This window comes from Pteropus medius, unplaced genomic scaffold (genome assembly GCF_902729225.1).
Source record: "Pteropus medius unplaced genomic scaffold, Ma_sr-lr_union100, whole genome shotgun sequence".
NCBI lineage: Eukaryota > Metazoa > Chordata > Mammalia > Chiroptera > Pteropodidae > Pteropus > Pteropus medius.
In genome coordinates, this window is record NW_024340696.1 from 22,630,363 (window position 1) to 22,649,891 (window position 19,529).

At 31.2% G+C, this 19,529-nt stretch overlaps 1 pseudogene; it reads right to left on the bottom strand.

Moving 5' to 3' along the window:
* Nucleotides 1-18,694: 18,694 nt before the first annotated feature.
* LOC120610252 (uncharacterized) lies at nt 18,695-18,813 on the bottom strand (annotated as a pseudogene).
* Between the last annotated feature and the right edge of the window lie 716 nt (nt 18,814-19,529).

Genomic DNA, 19,529 nt, shown 5'->3' on the forward strand with positions numbered 1-19,529 from the left:
TTTAATATTTGAGGGTCATTATTTCCACTCTTTGGTTAAAAATAATAACAAAACTAATTTATAATGGTATGCTATTAATAACTAATATTTATTGAGCAAGTTCTATGTGAATAAATTATGCTAAGGGCTTTAAATTTTAACCACAAGATCACATACCTAGCTTTACATTGTAAGAGTTGAAATATATACTTGTGGCAATAACTTCTTTTCCATCTCTAGAAATAATTTTTAGGGAAATTTAATTAAGATAGTCAAATCTGTTGGTTTTTCTAAATAAAGTGGTCTGATTACTATTTCTTTTCTAGAATTTGCTAAATGCTGACTACTTATTGAAATACATCCCTTAAGTAAGGCATGACTAAAAAGATTCCTAGAGAGATTATGAATTTTCATGCTTAAGAGGGACGGAAAATGATAAAGAGAATTCTGATAGCACCTTGTATTGAAATGGAAGTGAACTGAGTGTATGGTAAGTGATTGAAATAATGGATAGAGTTGGGACCCAAAAGAATATGTGGCATCAGTTGATGGGGTAGTGATAGGGCTTGTGGAAAGAAGTGACCAAATGACAAGACAAGGAACTTGGAGAGAGCAGGGCACTTTCTTAAATTCTGATCAAATAAAATAGATTAGCTAAAATCTATTAATATAAAATCCAGCCCACCCAGGCTACTGGGGAGAAGATATAGTGTACAAACATCCAAATGTATATAAGCGGCAACACCAGGCTTTGAAATTGAAAAGACTGAGAGAATAATCCTCCACTTAAAATTCCACTGAGATCTGTGTCACTTAAACAAATATTCCACCAATGTTTGTGTGCAGGTGCTTAGGATTCAGAAGATAAAAGAAAAGGGGAAAGGGTAAAAAAAAAGACACCAGAAAAAATATGCCAGGGAACATGGTTAAAACACTGTCAGGGATCTTTGTTCTCCTCAGATTGCCAGGTGAGAGAAGGATGAACTTGGAGAGAATGCTTTGACTACATAACAGCTGAATAATAGTATATTCATTTGAGAGAATTTTTCTGCTAAAAAGTCTAAGCTCAGAATTTAGTCTCAGAGAAGTGACAGTGATAAATAAATGGTATCTAAGGTCATCAAACTAATTCATGGCAAATTTAAAATGTGTACCTGGTCTCTTCTGTCTTGAAATATTTTGTTCTAAATTATCATTAAATTGTGCCTCTACCCATATCCTCATATATCCAGCTACGTACTGACGACTTCCTTCCTCGTGTAACTTAGACTTGATGCCCCCACCTTGACTAAGTGCAGCCACTTAGTTTCACTGCTCTTTCATTATGCATGTCTGACAAAACACTGCACCTAGATTGATTCATCTGTCCTGTACTTTTTTATTTTTATTTTTTTATTTTTTTTATTTTTATTTTTTTGTTGTTGGGAGCTCATGGGAAAACATATCACAAAATTTCAGACCAGTACAAAGTAAATATGTTCTTCTCTTATTAAAACTAGACTTTCAAATCTTTCTATAAATTTTACTCTATAAACTTGGGTAATTATTTCTCACATGTTGTAAATTGATTTGGTCACACCTACTATACCCAAACAACCCACATCTACTTACAACTGAGAAATTTGCCCCTTTCCTCACTAAAGGCTAATTTCTCAATTTCTACTTTAACTCTTTTTTACCTCTGTAAGATTTTACCCTACAGTTATCAACGTTTCCTCCTATATCTTCAAATTCTCATTCTCTATTGCTTTCTTCTCATTAAAATTTTAAATGCTCAAGTTTCTCCTAGCGTTGTGTCAACCACATCTTCTTACCTGAAATGTTGTTTCTTCCTGGGTTCCTGAACTCTCATAGAGTGTCGACCATCTTTCTAGCTACTCATGTGCAGTTTTTACATAATCTTGAAGTTCCTAAATGTATGCTTGTGAACTGGCTGCACCAGAATTACTTAATTTGGATATGAGAAAACATACCATCTGAAGCCCCACATCCTATTTGTTGGGTCCAGGGCATAGAGATTTGTTCATTAAGATTTCTCAGTATTCTGCTGCACTGCCAGCTTTACAATTGCTAAAAGACTCTTCTTTGTTCATCACTTCCATGCTGGTATTATTCAGGATTCTCTCTTAGCCTCTGTTTGACTTTCTCAATGGATCATTTCATACATTTCAATGCCATCAATTATGATTGAAAAATGGAATGTCACTTTTATATATTTACAGCTTGGTTAAATAAACTACTTCTTTTGTGACTTTAGGCAAGTCCTTTACCTCTATGCTTTAGTTTCCATTGTTCTAAATAGAAATGATAATAAATATTATTATATAAAAATTTCAGGAAGAATTATAACTATAAAAACCTTAGGAGAGTGCTCAATATGTAGTAGAAATAAATATTTACACACACACACACACACACACATAATCAGCACTTAGCTGAGTTTAGCTCAAATTGCTAACCAGAAAATCATGAACAGATAAGTTGCTTGTGCTTTTAAGACATTATATATTGTGGTGGTTTGCTACACAAAAATAGATAACATACAAAGGTGTATGTTTAATTATTTTTTAAATTAATGTGTCGCGTGATCAAAAATTTCATGATGTTTAACTCATAGAATAATGTTATTCTCTAACAGAACCAAATGCCCTCCACAAGCTAGAGGAATATTAAAATATGTCACTTGTTTCCTGATAGATCAAAGTTATCAAGTTACTTCTCTAACCTCATTTCAACATTTCCCATATATTCCACCTTTTCATTTCCCACATAATGCTTTATATACTATTCTTTCTATAGTTATTTTAATATCCCATATTATTTCTCCATTTGTATTAGCCTTCCACATCTTTTTCCAACTAACTGAATTCTACAGTCCTTTAGGAATCCAGTTCAAAGTTCATCTCCTTCGAGAACATTTTTCTTCAAGGCACAAATTTATTTTTTCTGTGATTTTTTTATAACAAAAATAATTGTCAGTTGAACCTACCCTGAGGCTCACTTATACGAAATCTTCCAGAAAGCATTTGCCTTAAAAACTCTCTCTGGTGACTTTGCCCCAGGACCAGGCCATGGCCTAAAACTTTGAGAGCAGCAAATGAGAGATTTCTGACCACTTTACATGAGAAAAATAAACCATGTAGTTGGGGGAGAAAAAAAATTACGACTATTGATTTATTTTGCTCCTAGCATATTGGTAAGATTCTAAAGTTTACTAATCCTCTGGAGTTAGTACAATATACCCAGCACCTGTAACTGTAGGTAATAGTTAACTGGTGAAATTTACTGACAAAAACGTATTAAAACCTTTTTAAAATACAAAAAGTTGCAAAAGTATTTTGATTCAAATGCATCTAGTAGTAGAAAAGCTTCAGAGTTTTACTATTGGGAAAAGAGGCAATATAGAAATCTTTAAATTTTTCTAGATTTAACATAAAACTACATAAAAATCTATCTATATCTATCTATCTATCTATCTATCTATCTATCTATCTATCTATCTAATCTATCATCTATCATCTATCTATCTATAGTCCATAGATTATCAGAAGTAAATATTTATCAATGGCTGTTTAAATAGCATGAACAGTGAAGTGTATTAGTTTCATTTTGCATGGCTAAATGTTTCTATTGATATTTTGTAGATAATATTTTTTAAAAAGTTAGGCAATTACGTTATCCATTAATACAGACCTCACTATAAAGCCAGAGCTTTAGTGTCTGAACCAGTTCAGTACTTTCAAAGGCATTTTTCCTGCTAATAATGCCACAAAGGCAATACTGCACTTTTCAGAATGTGTACATTTCAAATAAAAGTAAAAAAAAAAGAAATGGTATCAATTCAAAAAATGAGTTCTTAGTAGAAACAAGATTTATTAAGAACTATATTCTGTTATTCTTATCAGTTGAAAATTTTCTAGTATTACAAATGATAAAAAATATTGTTAATTTTAAATAGATTCCTGACTTGGTAATATCATTTTGGAGATTTTTTTAAGTAGAGCATTTGAAAATCTGTAATTCTTTAGTGAAAGAATTAACCATGGTAAAGAAGAAACTCACTAAATGACATAAATGAAACTAATGCTGCTTTTGTTATTGCCTAGAGTTCTGAGTTCTATATATTATGGAAATTAGAACTAGTATGAATGATGCATTTTTAAAGTTATTTTTGTACATTTTACAGAATTACAGACTGAAATGAGCATGGATGTACTATTAATATAAATGTGTCTTGACCAGAAATCACACAGATTCTGGATTTGTGCTTTGCACATATTTTAAAATGTAGATTTTTTTTTTTTTGCAGAGGTTTTAATAATTCCTTCCTTGCTATCTCTTCTACCCTTTAATTGCACAAAAGTAATATATTTGTACATCACCTACTTCTGCTGAGTATCATATCAGTAATATTTTCACTTCTACCTAAAACTTATTTTTTCATTTGTGTTTTGTAAATGATTATATACTTATTCAAGAATTTATATGTATTTTAATACTTAACAGTCTCATTTCAGGTAAGGTATATGTTTTAAAATGGACTAAAACATATATATTTTTTTTCTAGATAAAGAGAGACCTTTTTCTTTAGATTTTAACCCTGTGTGTATAACTTTGACCAATCACCCAACTGTCCTTGCAATTTACAGGGGTAAAAGCCATCATTTTACACTGTAAGTCACATTGAAGGGGACATCCTGTAGTTGCCTTTGACAGTAATAAAATGATATTCCTCGGAAAATTTAATTAACGAGCTTAGGCTATAAAGTATTTAATGGCATTTCTCATCAAAATATTTCAAATTGCTTTTGAACATTAATTCATTAATTTTCATAGCACTCATGAGAGGTAATTATGTACTCAAGAATACTTCTTCGTATGAACTCTATTCATGGTTATTTGTAAAATTATTTTTTATACCCTAAAATAAATATTTGTGATTGTGTGCTTTCACAATGAATTGATTAATTTATATTCTCATATTAATTTTCCTGATATATTCAAAGTGCTATGTTAAGTTGAAGAAAAGACATTGAAATACAAATAAAGTTGTTGCATTTCTGCTCTCTAGGTTTAGACCTTGTACTGAGTCATAGTCTCTCCTTAGGTGATATCTGTCTTTTACTCTGTTTTAAAGGACTAGGAAAGATAATAACTTTTACATTTTGAAAAATAATGAAATATCTGGGTCCCAGAAGATAACTGGATAGGACTGAAAATCTGTTGATATCAAAGCCTAAGAAGCCCCATTTATATTTCACTAATAGAAATTTTATTAGAATAAAACATTCTGAAAAAATTAAGTATACCTGGGTAACAGTTTTGACATTTATAATTTAATATAAGTTGTTTTGATATAATTACCTTATTCAGTTTTAAGATAATGCTACATTCATGGAGTAAAGTAGAATGGATTAATATTTATTTAATGATTGACTGAAATCAATAATAGCTAAATGGTAAGTTCAAGTAGGACACAGGGCCACTTTGAAGCTGGAGGAGCAGCCTGCTGGAGAGTAAAAACTGAAAAAAATATAACATAGAATAAAGAAATCAAAAGGATTGAAGACATAAAAGGCCTTCGCATCACACATCTTACCTGGAATCTTGGTAAAAGTTAGAAAGCTACTAAAACTCATACAACATACTGTCAATTCTTAAATTAAATCAGTATAGAATGCTGCAAACCTTAAGCTTTCAAAGTTCTAATAAATCAATAATCCCAGCAGCTCACTCCAACACCTTTCCTATTGTCTAAAGCTTTGCTGTCCTATCCTTATCCTTCCCTTCAGAGATGAAGATATAAAAAAGCTAATAATGTAAGTGTCTAATAGATACAAGAGAGTGTAATGAGTATTTTGATCATTTTTGGTAGATAGTGTTACTATTTTTCCCCACCATACGTATGAACAAAATAAATCTTAGAAAGGTTAAGCAACTCGTTCCAGATAATATCACCTGAAAGTGCGAAATCCAGGATTTGAAGGTTTGCTCAATCCAGATCCCACTTCCCCGGTGATTCTCGAGCCGAGTTGTGTGAACCTGGCAGGATCATCAGCAGACATATTATTAGGAATTTCATAAGTTCCTAGTGAATTTTTTTTTTTTTAATTTTGTGGGTGTTTTCAATAATTATAAAACGCATATATTTTTTAAATTAAATTTATTGAGGTGCCATTGGTTAATAAATACATCATCTGTATATAGCACTATGTGTGTTCACCACCCAAACTCAGATCTCTTTCCATTACCATATGTTTGACCCCCTTGACCCTTATCCACCCTCTGCCTTTCCCTCTGGTAACTACTAAACTGTCGTCTGTGTTCACGAGTCTCTGTTTGTTTTTCCTGTTTGTTGCTTTCTGTTTTATATCCCACATCTGATTGAAATTACATGCTTCTCAACTTTTTCTGTCTGGCTTATTTTGCTTAGCATGATTATCTCAGGGTCCATCCATGTTGTCGCAAATGGCAGTATTTCATCTTTTCTTATGGCTGAGTAATATTCCATTGTATATATGTATCTTTATCCAATCATCTTTTGAAAGACTCTTTGTCTCTTTCCATGTCTTGGCCACCGTAAATAATGATGCTACAATAAACATCAGAGTGCATACATCTTTTTGGATACATGCTTCAAAATTTTTTGGGTAGATACTCAGAAGAGGGACTGCTGGGTCATATGGTAATCCTATTTTTAATTTTTTGAGGAATCACTGTACTGTTTTCCATACTGGCTGTACCAATTTTCACTCCTGCCTGCCATGTATGAGGATCTCCTGGTCTTCTGGGACTAAATGTTTATACTTATTAGACCATTTTTTATTCATCCACAATTATATATTTGATCTAGATTTTTTATACTTTTTCTCTTTTTTTTTTCATTTTTGATTTTGTGCAAGCCTGCCTTCCAATTCACTGGTCCATTTAATCTGCTTTGCCTAGGCTACTGGTAATAATATTAAATACATTATTTCTGGTATCATATTCAGTTTTTATTTCTACCATTTCCATTTGATTCATTTTTATAGTTTTGTTTTCTCTGCATATATCCCTTCTCTACTGATGCATGCAGTTCACATTCTCCATTAAATGCTCTAATATACAAATAATTGTTACTTTAAAATTCTGCTCGATATCTGAACTAATTCAGGGCCTTCTTCTCTCTCTCTCTCTCTTTTTTTCCAGTCTTTAAATTTTTTTGAGGTAAAATTAGTATTTAACATTATATAAATTTTAGGCATACAACATTATAATTCAACATTTGTATACACTACAAAATGATTGCCACCAAAAGTCTAGTTACCATCCTTCACCATTCAATTGGTCCCTTTCACCCATTTCACCCATCCTTGCCCCTTTCCCCTATGGTAACCATCAATCTGTTCTCTGCATCTATGAGTTTGTTTTTGTTTTGTTTAAAATTTCACATATGGGTGAAATCATACAGTATTTGTCTTTCTCTGGCTTATTTCATTTAGCATAATACCCTCAAGGCCTATACATGTTGTAACATATGGCAAAATTTTATTCTTCTTTTATAGATGAGTAGTATTTTATTTATATATCCATCTTCCATCGATGGATAATTAGGTTGTCTCCATATCTTGGCTATTATAAATAATGCTGCACTGAATATATGAACATAGGAGTAGGTCTTCTCTTGACTCTCAATAATTTGTCAACTTTTCCTTTTTATAATTGAGTCTTGTAATATATTATTGTATGCTGAATACCTTGTGTGAGACTTTAGAGACAGAAGTAAATAATATGTACTTCCAAAAATGATGTGTCCTTCACTCTGTCAAGGTTGAAGGAGGCCTAAGTCTAATCTATAGTTGAGATGGTCTTGGGCTTTGCTGCAGGTTTAGTTAGATTGAGTTCATCAATGGATTCAAATCCTTTCATGATAGGAGCAATGCTTTTCCCTTCAGCATATCTTGAGATTTGAACATTGCCATATTTCTGGAGGTCTCTTCAGGCTATCTAGTGAAGACACTAGCTTTTTTGACTTAGATATCTCTTCGTTTAAATGCTTATTTCTCAGCTTTTAGGGTTGAATAATTCCATGACCTTGTAGTTTATTTATATATATATATATATTTCTTATTGTTAACAGTAGCAATTCTATATCTTATTTTAAAATTAATGTATCTCTTCCTTTTATTCTGTTTCCTTTTCTACTCCCTTACTAGCTGCAGCTTGACCTTTATGACTTTGGAGCAGGAAAGAAGACGAAATGATAAAGGAAGATATTCTTAGAAGATGGTACTATTTTAATCTGATTTAGAGTTTTCTAATTTTGGTGTATATATAAAACAGATCTTTTTCTCTCTTGGATAACTTTATTTTTCTTGAAGATTCCCCTCTTGGGCATATACAAAAACACTTCATAATGATACCAATCCTTTATAATTTCTCACTCAGCTCCTGGTTATCCTACAATCTATCCATTCAGTTAGGATCACTCCCTTCTACAGAGAAACTTCTTAATGATGACTCAAAATTGCTTATAGCCAGCTCCCTATAATATGACCTACATTGGAACTATATAAATTCTCATTTATCCTTTCTGTACTTTCCTATAACTGCCACGAATACAAGTGCAATTAACTTGAAGTTGTTTTACTACTCTGCAATTTCAAGTCAATGGCCTAACCTTTCTCCTTTTCATTCTGAAACTTGTCTTATGCATCCTGTAAATTTCAAATGTGCATGCCCTGGTTTCCTGAAAGTCCCTTTCAAATCGAGCTCATGTAACTTGAGGTGAGGGGGAAGCAAATGTTTTTTTTTTTTTTTTTCCATTGGGAGAGGACAGCACATGCTATAGCATTCTAAAAATATATTCCCTCAACAAAAGCCTTTTATAATAAGATAGGCTAAGGGCCACAAAATTGGTTTTAGGGCATTTCCTTGCACATTCTTCATAGGTCACCTCACAGGTAGCATTAATCTGTGGGTATGATTGCCATTTTAACCTTTGCTAAAGCTGAGAAGAACACACGGAGAGATAGATAAATAGCTGGTTAAAAGGTAAATTGATTTTTTAAAAATTTTTTCTCAAGATCCTAAATATGCTCTTGTTTGTCTGGTAACCTGTTGCATATAATTAGTATTCATTTTATTCCTTCAAAGCTTCCTCAGGGAGGATATTCCTGACCTCACAGAATAGACAATATGCTGCTACTCTGTGCTTCAGATCACTTTTTCTTTTCTAACATAACACTAATAACAATTTATTGCAGTATCTAGTGCCTGAGGTTTTCTTATGGGATATAAAGAAGAAAAGAAGTGAAGGAAAGCTGGGAAAACACTGTAGCAAGTCTGTGAAACATTCAGAACACGACACACACGTTCCCAGAGGTACTACTCCAGAGTCTACTTGAAATTGTGGTTTCTTGTATGATTCTGAAGACAAGGGAATTCCTGGCCTAATCTAGGGATGGTCACAAGGACTTAAAATGAAACTCATTGAATTCTTAGGTGACATTTACCAATTTGTTTTATAAAGAAAATCCAAAAAATTGATTTAATTTTGTGGTGATAGTGATTAAATATTAAGAATACACATGGCTTAGTATATGACATAAAACTTTCTCATTTATCCAGAGAAAAGGAGATGATTTACTGTGTGAATGATAAGAAGAGAATTTTGATTTGCTCTATATTAATTTTGAGAATAAATTTTAATATTTCTCTGCTACCTAATGTTTTAAAGTAAATGATATATTAAGTTGTAAATATTAAATGTGTGTAAAATTTTCAAATTTATAAATAAGATCAACTCTTTATTATAGTTTAGTTTTAAATTCTTCAATAATGTAAAAAAAGTTGTGTTTTTTTTTTTTTTTAACACACTTGTTAATACCATAACGCTGACATAGAGTTTACTAATTGTATTTTGGAGAGAATAAATCAAAGACATAACTTTATAATATAACAAAATAAGCACTTACCTTTAAAAAGATTATACCTAAAATGCTAATGAAGAATTTCTCTAAGAATTTTGAAAATCTTAATTAATAATGAAATATGTAGTATTTACTATTTTATTTATTATATTATATATAAAAATTTCATCCATAACTAACTTACAAGCTAAGTTTTAGAAATATGTTTTATCTGGGTTTCAGTTCTTTTCCTGCTCTGTTAGCAAAACCAATGAAAATAAAAACTGACATTTATTCAATGCTCAACATATGTCAGATGCATTGGCAAGGACTATCTCTTTCCATTTGCAAAGCATGTTATTCCCACTTTACTTATAAGATAAATGGAGATTAAATGTGTTAGATTCTTTGCTGATGTCCAAACTGCTCTTAAGGAGGATTTCATTTGATCCTGAAATTGATGACTTGAACCACAATGATCTATAGATTATCATAGAACGGTGTCCTTTCTAAATAGCTTGTCTCGTTCTTTCTCTACCTAAAAGGAACAAAATTAACTTCTGTTCAAGAAATACTGGAATCTAGACCAATTAAAAATTTCCATATAAATAAAGAGAAAATGTATGAAAATAAAGGAGCTTTGGTCATTATAGAATATAAGAAGTAAGAGTCACAGGTCAGTAATGACAATTCTTATCCAAAAACTTACCGCTTTAGCAAATGGAACTTTTGTATTCCAGTTCTACTGGCATGTATATTTGTAAAATATGTTGTTTTCTGTCGCATTGGCAGAAATACACGTCCTTTAAGATGTCTGCATTGTATTCCTAAAGATTTTATTAAACATTACACTCAATATTCCTCCACTCACATTTTTCAATCTTTTACTTGATATTTATTTATTTTATAAATATATTAATAGAGGAATAGAAACATTCATCATATTGACAATGAGTAGAATTTGTCATTTCACATTCATTTTCTGGCATTCTGATATTATATATTAACTTATTGATTTACATTTATTTAAAATGAACTTTAATTCCGCAAACTCAAAGGCCAGATCATGGACTGCAGATAAAACATATTAATGCCATTATGTGAGGTCATTCGGCACATTTTTTCACTGGTGATAATATGCTGGTGGCATCACCATTTACAGTACATACTATTTTCTTAGTTTCTAAATTCTTTTAATCTTAGAAATTTTTATTTAAATGTAATAAATTATGTCATGATATCATAAGAAAATATATGACTTTCTTTTAACACAGAAATTCAAACACCCCAAGGGTGAAGGTATGAATATTAATTTTAATAAGAACATATCAAGAGAATAACTATGAAGTAAAAGGTGTTATAGTTCAACAGTGATTGGCAAATTATAAAGATTATGTCGATAATATGACAAGTGTAATAAGATAGTGGAAGAAGTTAGTGGAAAGTGCAACTATGAAAAAATATCATATTTCACTAGACAACTTAAGAAATCACATTTCACAAGTAGAAATTCTGATACACTAAGCAAATCAGAAATATTATAATAAAATAGGTCTATTTGTACCACATATTTTCCTATTAGAGATGGATACTATTGAGGTCATTAACAAGTACATTACTGGTACAATTATTTCCTTCTTAAAACTTCTAAAATAGTGTGTCTTTATTTATTTCTTTTTATCCTCTCTCCTTATAAAACTGTCTTGTTAGTCCTCAAAATCTAAAACTCTAACGATTTTAAAATTCTAATAACTAACTGTATGCTGAGTAAAAAATTTATATTTTCCTGTATAAAAATGAAACTAAAGTTATTTTTTCATATATGTACTCTCATTTACATTTTTAAAATGAGGGTCTCCTATTAATAATTTTTTATAATGTTTTATTTGAAGGTCATTTTACAACTGGACCATTTTCTTTATATTAAATTTAGATATTATCTATCTAATATATCTATATTTATGTATCTATACCTATCTATCTGTGATCTATTACAAAGGTAACAATTCATCTCAATTATTCTTTCTGGAGTTGACAACGAATCTTTACTTTGGAATATATTACTTTTGTGACATGCTCTTTTTGTTAATTAATTTGATCTTTCTAGATAAACGTTTATGGAACTCTAAATATTTAGCACTAAACCTGTCTCCTGAAACAAGAAAATGAATAAAATATCGTTCTGAATTTCATAAAGCTCATGATCTTAAGTGTGAGAGTGGAGCGGTAAAAAAAATTAAGATGATATGATTTTGATTTACAGATGGTGTTTTGCCACTGTAGAGGGGTCCTTATTTAAACTGGGAAGGAGATATCTGGAAAAGATTTCTCAGAGTTAGTGATGTCAGCCGAATCTTGAAATATGATTAGAAGTTAGCCAGGCAGCCTAACGGATGAGATAATAGTCAAGGAAAGATGTTCATAGGATATAGGAATAGAGAGAATATATCTCATTTGAGAGTAATTCAAACTTAAGTTATGACGCTTGGAAGTTAGGAAAGACCTAAACACAAACAACCTGTATGTCATGCTAAAGAGTTTGAATCTTTCACTGGAACAATGGTGATTCATAAAAGAATACTGTTTCTTAAAATGGTCAGAAAAAAGTTCACTACTTTCCTATAGATTTTACAAGTTATTTCCTACCAAATTGATAAAATAAATAAAATGTCTATCATATCTTCTCATTAAGAAAATGCCTCTATTCTGAACAACTTTAGAATTATCTTGTTTACAAATTAAGATTTATATTTAATGTAATTTTAAAAAAGCATCTCCTTTATTTTTTAAAGTAGATTCTACACAAATATACACAATAATGGTTAGATTAATTTATACAGAAATGATATACTTAAGTAATTTAAGGCATTCTAAAATCAGTGTGTTCTTTACATAGATAATTAAATTCTTTAATAATATATACTTTAGGATAAGTACCATTTAACTGCCATTACAATTTCTCTAAAACACAATAGTTCTTACTTAATATACTACAAACTTAATTTTTATAATAAAATTATTAAATATACTCTATGATTGTGTAATTTGTTAATAATGAATTATTTCTATCGATATTAGAAATAATGAGTTTCATTACCAAGGGTTTAATTACAGGCTTGGTTTGAGTGGGACTGCCTAAAAGTACAAGATTAACAAAAATAATGTATATATTTAAATCAGGAATAATGATCAGTAATAGTTCTTAAATAGCTGTCTGCAGATAAGTTTTGCTGGTAAAAAGACTCTCTAAAAAAGTAATAATAAATATAAACTGGATTATTCTGGCTATTGTTATAAAAAAAGATTTTATGACTTTTCCCTAATTTAATAAATTTTAAAGAAAATGATGACCAAGACAATTCTCAAGATTCACAATAAAAATGGATATTGATATTCGAAGAGACCATTAACACGTTTATAAAATGAATGTGCATTTTTTGCATTTAGCTGGTGATAAGATAGGCACCACAGAGTAATGGACTACACAGACTCAATGATACCCTCTTCTGGTTTCGTAATCTGTATTCATCAAGGTTCTCCAGAGATACAGAACCAGTGTGTGTGTGTGTGTGTGTGTGTGTGTGTGTGTGTGTGTGTGTGTGTGTGTTTGTGTTGGATAGATGTATGTATACATACTATATATATAAAAAGAGACTTATTATGAGGAATTCGCTCATGTGATTATGGTGGTTCAGAGGTCCTACTTGCCATTTGCAAGCTAGAGAGCCAGGAAAGCTGCTGGTGCAATTCCATTCCAAGTACAAAGGCCTGAGAACCAGGAGAATCTATGGGGGAAGTCCTAATTTCAGGGCAGAAGATCTGTGTCCCACCTGAAAAAGTCAGGAAGAGAAAGTAAATTCTCCCCTTTTTTGCCTTTTTGTTCTGTTCAGGCCCTCAACAGAGCAAATGATGTCTACTCACACTGGGAAGCAAACTGCCATGCTCCTGCTGTGCACCAAGTCGAATGCTAACCTCACTTGGAAACACCCTCACAAACACAGCGCTGGGCACCCCATGCTTATTTACAGAGCTGGGCATCTCATGACCCAGTCAAGTTGACATATATGATTAACAGTCATAAATATGAAACTTTTGTTGAGATGCTTTGTTTCAAAGGTATACAATGTCTTTCATTAGGTAAGATGTTTACAAACAGAAGCACAGGTGTACAAACAAAGCACCATTTTGAATTTTTTAACCTAAATGTTACCCACTTGCCTTGAAAAGTTTTTATAGCCTTCCTTCTAGCAGCATCTAAACAACAAAGAATATCGAATTAATTCCTCTGAGTCTGAGATTTGCTTAAAATTAACCCTCACTGACTTCCCTGTAGCATCATCTTCCATACCCATGGCATAAAATAACTGCTTTCATTCTCCTTACATCTTCCTTCAGGTTACTGAAGCTTATCTTACAACTTACTTGATGAGGACAGCAAATTATATTGCTTTTTATTTAAATATTTGACTTTCCATTTTTTAATATGTACAAAATTCTCCGTGTTATTTCCAATTGTAAGATGGCATGATGTTTATGATACAGTGTGCAAATTGTCTCTGTAAAAGCATGCAAGCTAAAAGTTTGTTAACAACTCATCTTAATCAGTGATTGGAAAGCAAAGGTTTACATATTTTACATAAAAAATTGCTACACATGTGTTTTATTGTATTTATTGCCTAATTATTTTAGGCAATTAGTTGGGGATTTTAGGGTAATGTGGAATTTATAATAAACACTCCACTTAGAAGAATAGGAGATAGACAATCTGATAGCATTTTGTATTATAATTACTGCTTTTCATTAATGGATTACTGAATTTATGTGGGAGATGCATATATATATATTTATGCCAGTAAGACTGTTAATTTAATTGTCACTCTAATGGTCTTTCTTTACATATAAGATTTTGAGCAAGTGAACAAAATGGTCTGATTTTCATTTTGAAAAGATATGTCCTGTGACACCTTTCAAGAAACCAGATTTTATGTTTATTTTACAGCAGTGTAGAACATTATTATTGCACTTCTAATAAATGTCCTTCTACATATAAAACATAGATGGTTTATGTTCAAACACTGTAATTCAGAAACATAAACATTTGAGTTTAAAAAGATTGATCATTACAAAAACAATAGTGACGACTACTTAGTACTGGCCATTGTATTTTCATTTTATTACTGATACTAATGATAGTATAACTTTATTTCAAAATTCCAGAAGAAAACACTTGTCCCCGAAGTGTCTTAAAATTTTGCATTAATTTATTCTTCTTTTCCTTCTGGAACTTGAAATTAATTCTCTTGAAATATGTAACTAAGAAACATATGTTAGATATTTGTGTCATAAAATGAGACTTTCTGAACCTTGGTGTCTCACTCTTCAATTCATTCTACATGCAATTATCATTTTAATATTTGTTAAAAAGTGTTATCATGTATTTGATCTGATTTCTAAACCAAAATATATCTATATTATAAACCAAACCTCCATACTGAATTTTGCCCCAGGTTTTCTATCCATAAAAACATTCTCTAATGTTGGCAGTATATAAAACATTATATTCTAATATTTGGCTTCTATTTAGAATACATTTACATTAATTTATTCTGTGCATATTTATAATTAATAATATTTTCCTTCAAGATTCAAATAATCTAAAAGTAGAAGGGTACTAATATTCAAACCATCTATTAGCAAATGGAAGGAATCTTTTCTTTTTTACATAAGAATAACCTCTAGTATAAGACAAAATAAGACAGGACATAAAAACAAAACAATTTTGTTCAGTTAGGGTGAGTATGCAGACCCCATGAAAGTACTTAAAGAAGAACAGATTGTTATTTGGCTAATATTTGGACTTAATTTTACTAAGTCACATATGGAAGATAAAGTTGATAGCTGAATAGGACAATGGAAAGTATTTTAAGAATTTAGTGTAAAATGGGAAAATGTCTGAGTTGTCTATGCAAAAGCATAGGGAATTGACTTGGTATTGTGTTTTAATATCCTGCTTCATAAATCTATGCTATCTTTCTTAAAATATCCATTTGATTGTTATTCCTTGGAGTGTGTGAATTTTTGTTTCTTTGTTTTTGTTTTGTACTTTTTCAGTATGGATCAAAGTGACAAGCCCTGTTTTAAGGGAATGCAAAGCAAATACTGACCCAAGTGTCAAATTTGTTTTGCAGTTCTATTAAAAGATACGAAATGCCAGAGCAGAGGGCGTAATAATTGCTGAGATATAATGGTGATGTTCACTAAAAGAGAGATGGAAGAAGGGTCCAGTGAATATAATGAAAAAGATGTTTTGATTAGTAGAAAATCCTTTTGGTCCTTTTTAAAATCTAATTTTAAAATACTATAGTGTTTTGCTCATTTTTCCATTGTTTAAATTTCTTTGGATATATAATCGTTTCAAATGTACATATTTTACAGTATTTCACAGATTATTTTATCATTTAACCATGCCTAGCTTCTATTTTTCCTTTTGTTTTCTGCTGTCTGATAATCATTGAGGATCAGCTCAAGTGTTTTTGTGATGAAATCTCTTGGAAGAGGCGTAGTGAAGTGTTCCTGTAGAGTGGTTCCTGTAGAGTTCTAGAGTTTTGACAGTCTTGGTACCTACTTTATGTTGACTAAGACTATCTTAACATTTTCCTTAACTTGACTTAACTTTACACAGGTTTCTTTTTGACTACAACCTCTTGACCTCCCTTTTCTTAGACTATTTACTTTAGAAAATGTGTAGATTTAAGTTCTTTCTAAGTCTCTTTAGGATGACAATCTTCTCCCAGACTTTTGCCAGTTTTACAATTTAGGAATCTTTCTCCAGGATCTGAGAGCCATATCTTTGAACTGTAATCATCAGGAAAGATTGTCCTCCTATTTCCCTGTTTCACAGGAGGGTCGGAGTCTAATATCGATAAACATTAATTGGCAAACAAGGATGGTTATTCACATTGACTAACCTTCCCGCTAATGTCTTCCTGTACTCTGACACTGGCTCAAAAATCTCTGCTATGGCATTGAGTTCAATCTTTCTTCCATATTGCAATAGTCTTGAATAAAGACTTGAATAAACTTCCTTGCCTGTTTATTCATCCAATACAATTTTTCTGTGGGTGTGAATGTTGACTTTTTGAGTTGACGATACTTACACAATAAGAGTTTTAAAAGTTTGGGCACAAATACACTTAAGCTACAGTCAGGGGTATTTGGTTACTGGGTGGGGGGAATTTTTTCTTTCAGTTAAGGACTATTACCAATAGGTAGATTTTCCTTATTTACCTTTTTAGTGAGTATCACTTCTTGAGTATGTTGGCTTTATTCAGGAGTAAATAACACTAATTTGTATATTTTTTCTGTTTTCACTGCCATTACATTTGTCACTTCTGATTGCCTCAGTCAGGCTTTCCTTTGCTATTTCTCATCTGATTTCGAATTAAAATATACTTCAAATGCACTGCTAATCCTAAATAAAAATCTGCTAATAAGAATATACCTGAGGCTGATTGCTTTTCAATAAATTGTTACATAATCTTTATTTTAGATAGAAAAGTTATAAAAACTGTATCTCTTTTATACATTCAGAAAATTTACAAATATATGTTTTAAAATCAGATTTACTAAAGTACAATTTAAATACAGTAAACACATCACCCCTTTTAGTTGCACAGTTCTTTGAGTCATAACAAATATATACAGTTACACACCAAACCAGCATAATTAAGAATTAGAATATTCCTATCACAACAAAAAAATTTCCCTATGTCCCTTTGTAATCTGTTTCTTCCATGCCAGCTTTGAACTCTACTGATTTTTTTTCTTATCACTGTAAATTTTCCTTTTCCAAAATGTCATACAAATAAAACATATAGTATGCAGATGTTGTACCTGGTTTTTGAGTCAGGTTAGAACTTGAAATTCATCTATCTTATTTAGTTCTTTTTATTATTGAGTTGCATTCCACTAGATAGATATACTATACTTTTCTGATCTATTCTTTGGTTGATTGACATTTGGGTTCTTTTTAGTTTTTTGATAATTACAAATAAAACAATTATAAACATTCACATACACTATTTAAAATTAAATATAAATTTCAGAATAATTTTAATTAAATATGTCCCTTTTTCTGCTGTTAAAATATACAAACATAAAAACCAGTTTCTAAAAGAAGGCACTTAATGGCATTTTAGTCTTAAGTGTAATGGGTTAAGCTTAGATCTCTTATGTCCAAATTGAACACATTTGGATAATTCTTTAAATTTTATGAGCCTCTTAAAATAATCTATTTCAAAGAAATGTTGAGAGAATCAAATGATATAATGTTTATAAACTTCGTTAACTCTCTTATTCAGGAAATATAAACATTTTCCAAGTGAAGGGTAGCTACATGTGCAAGTCCACATAAGAATCATCTGAAAAGTCAATCCAGGAAGGTTTATCTCAGATTTTAGGTAGATAAATACCTAAGCGATTGTGCAGATTTAAAAATCTTTTTAAATATTTCAGTGATAACAACTAATTAATTTTCTGCCTATACTAAAGGAATGAATCATTAGCTTGCAGTGGCAAATATGCACTAATATATATCATAATATACAAATTTCCGTGGAACTACCTTATCCTAATGACTAGCAAAGTAAGTTAGAAACAATTGTGTTTATTAAATGTAGAGTCAGGTTACCACACACTATAAAATCCGGCTTTTAACATTTTGAAAACTTTAGAATGAAGTTAAGTCTACAACTTCATCATGTTCAATGTTAGTTATCCACATACAGATCTTATCTCTTTTTTAAATTATTTATTATTATTATTTATGCCCACAGTACCTGGTCTTCCTAGGTGGTCTCCCATCCAAGTACTAACCAGGCCCGACCCTGTTTAGCTTCCAAGATCAGGCGGAATCCGACTTGTTCAGGGTGGCATGGCTATAGACCATGGACTGTGGCTCCACTGGGGCGCGAACCCAGGACCTTCTGTGTGTAAAGCAGACATGCTAACCACTAGACTATGGAACCATGTCCCAGATTTTATTTTTAAGATTATTTTGGCTTTCCTGAAATACCATGCTAAACCAGATGGCAGGAGGAAGGAAACTATTTCTCAAATAATAGTTCTTGGACTATCAATATAAACTATCTGGTTAATAATTAGGTATTAAGCCAAATCGGCCTGGCACAAGGTCATTCATATTCTTCTCAGCTCAACTTATTTTGGTTGACTAGTGTAAACACACTTCTGTGAAGAAACAGTCCTATGAAAGTGAGCAGAAAATAAACTAGTTACTATAAAGCAATAAATTGTAAAGTATAGCCACTAAGCCACTAACCAGATTGAATCTTTTTTCTGCAGATTTTCTAAAGATGATACGATGCTGTTAACACACCAAAAAAGAACAAAATATACATGGTTAAAATGATGAATGGATCAGAATTTAATCAACCACTGCCAAATGGGTTTTTTTTTTTTAATGGCTTTTATTTTGCTCCCAGAAAATTACAATCCAAGTATCGTATTTAGACCCTTTTAATGTTTATTTCTACTGTAATGAAGACTGTGAAAATAGCAGTAGGCAGTTATTAAGTGAGAAAAAACATGGTTTCTGAGAACTAGTGCCATGGTCCTAATCATACTTGTAGTAGATTCTCAAGA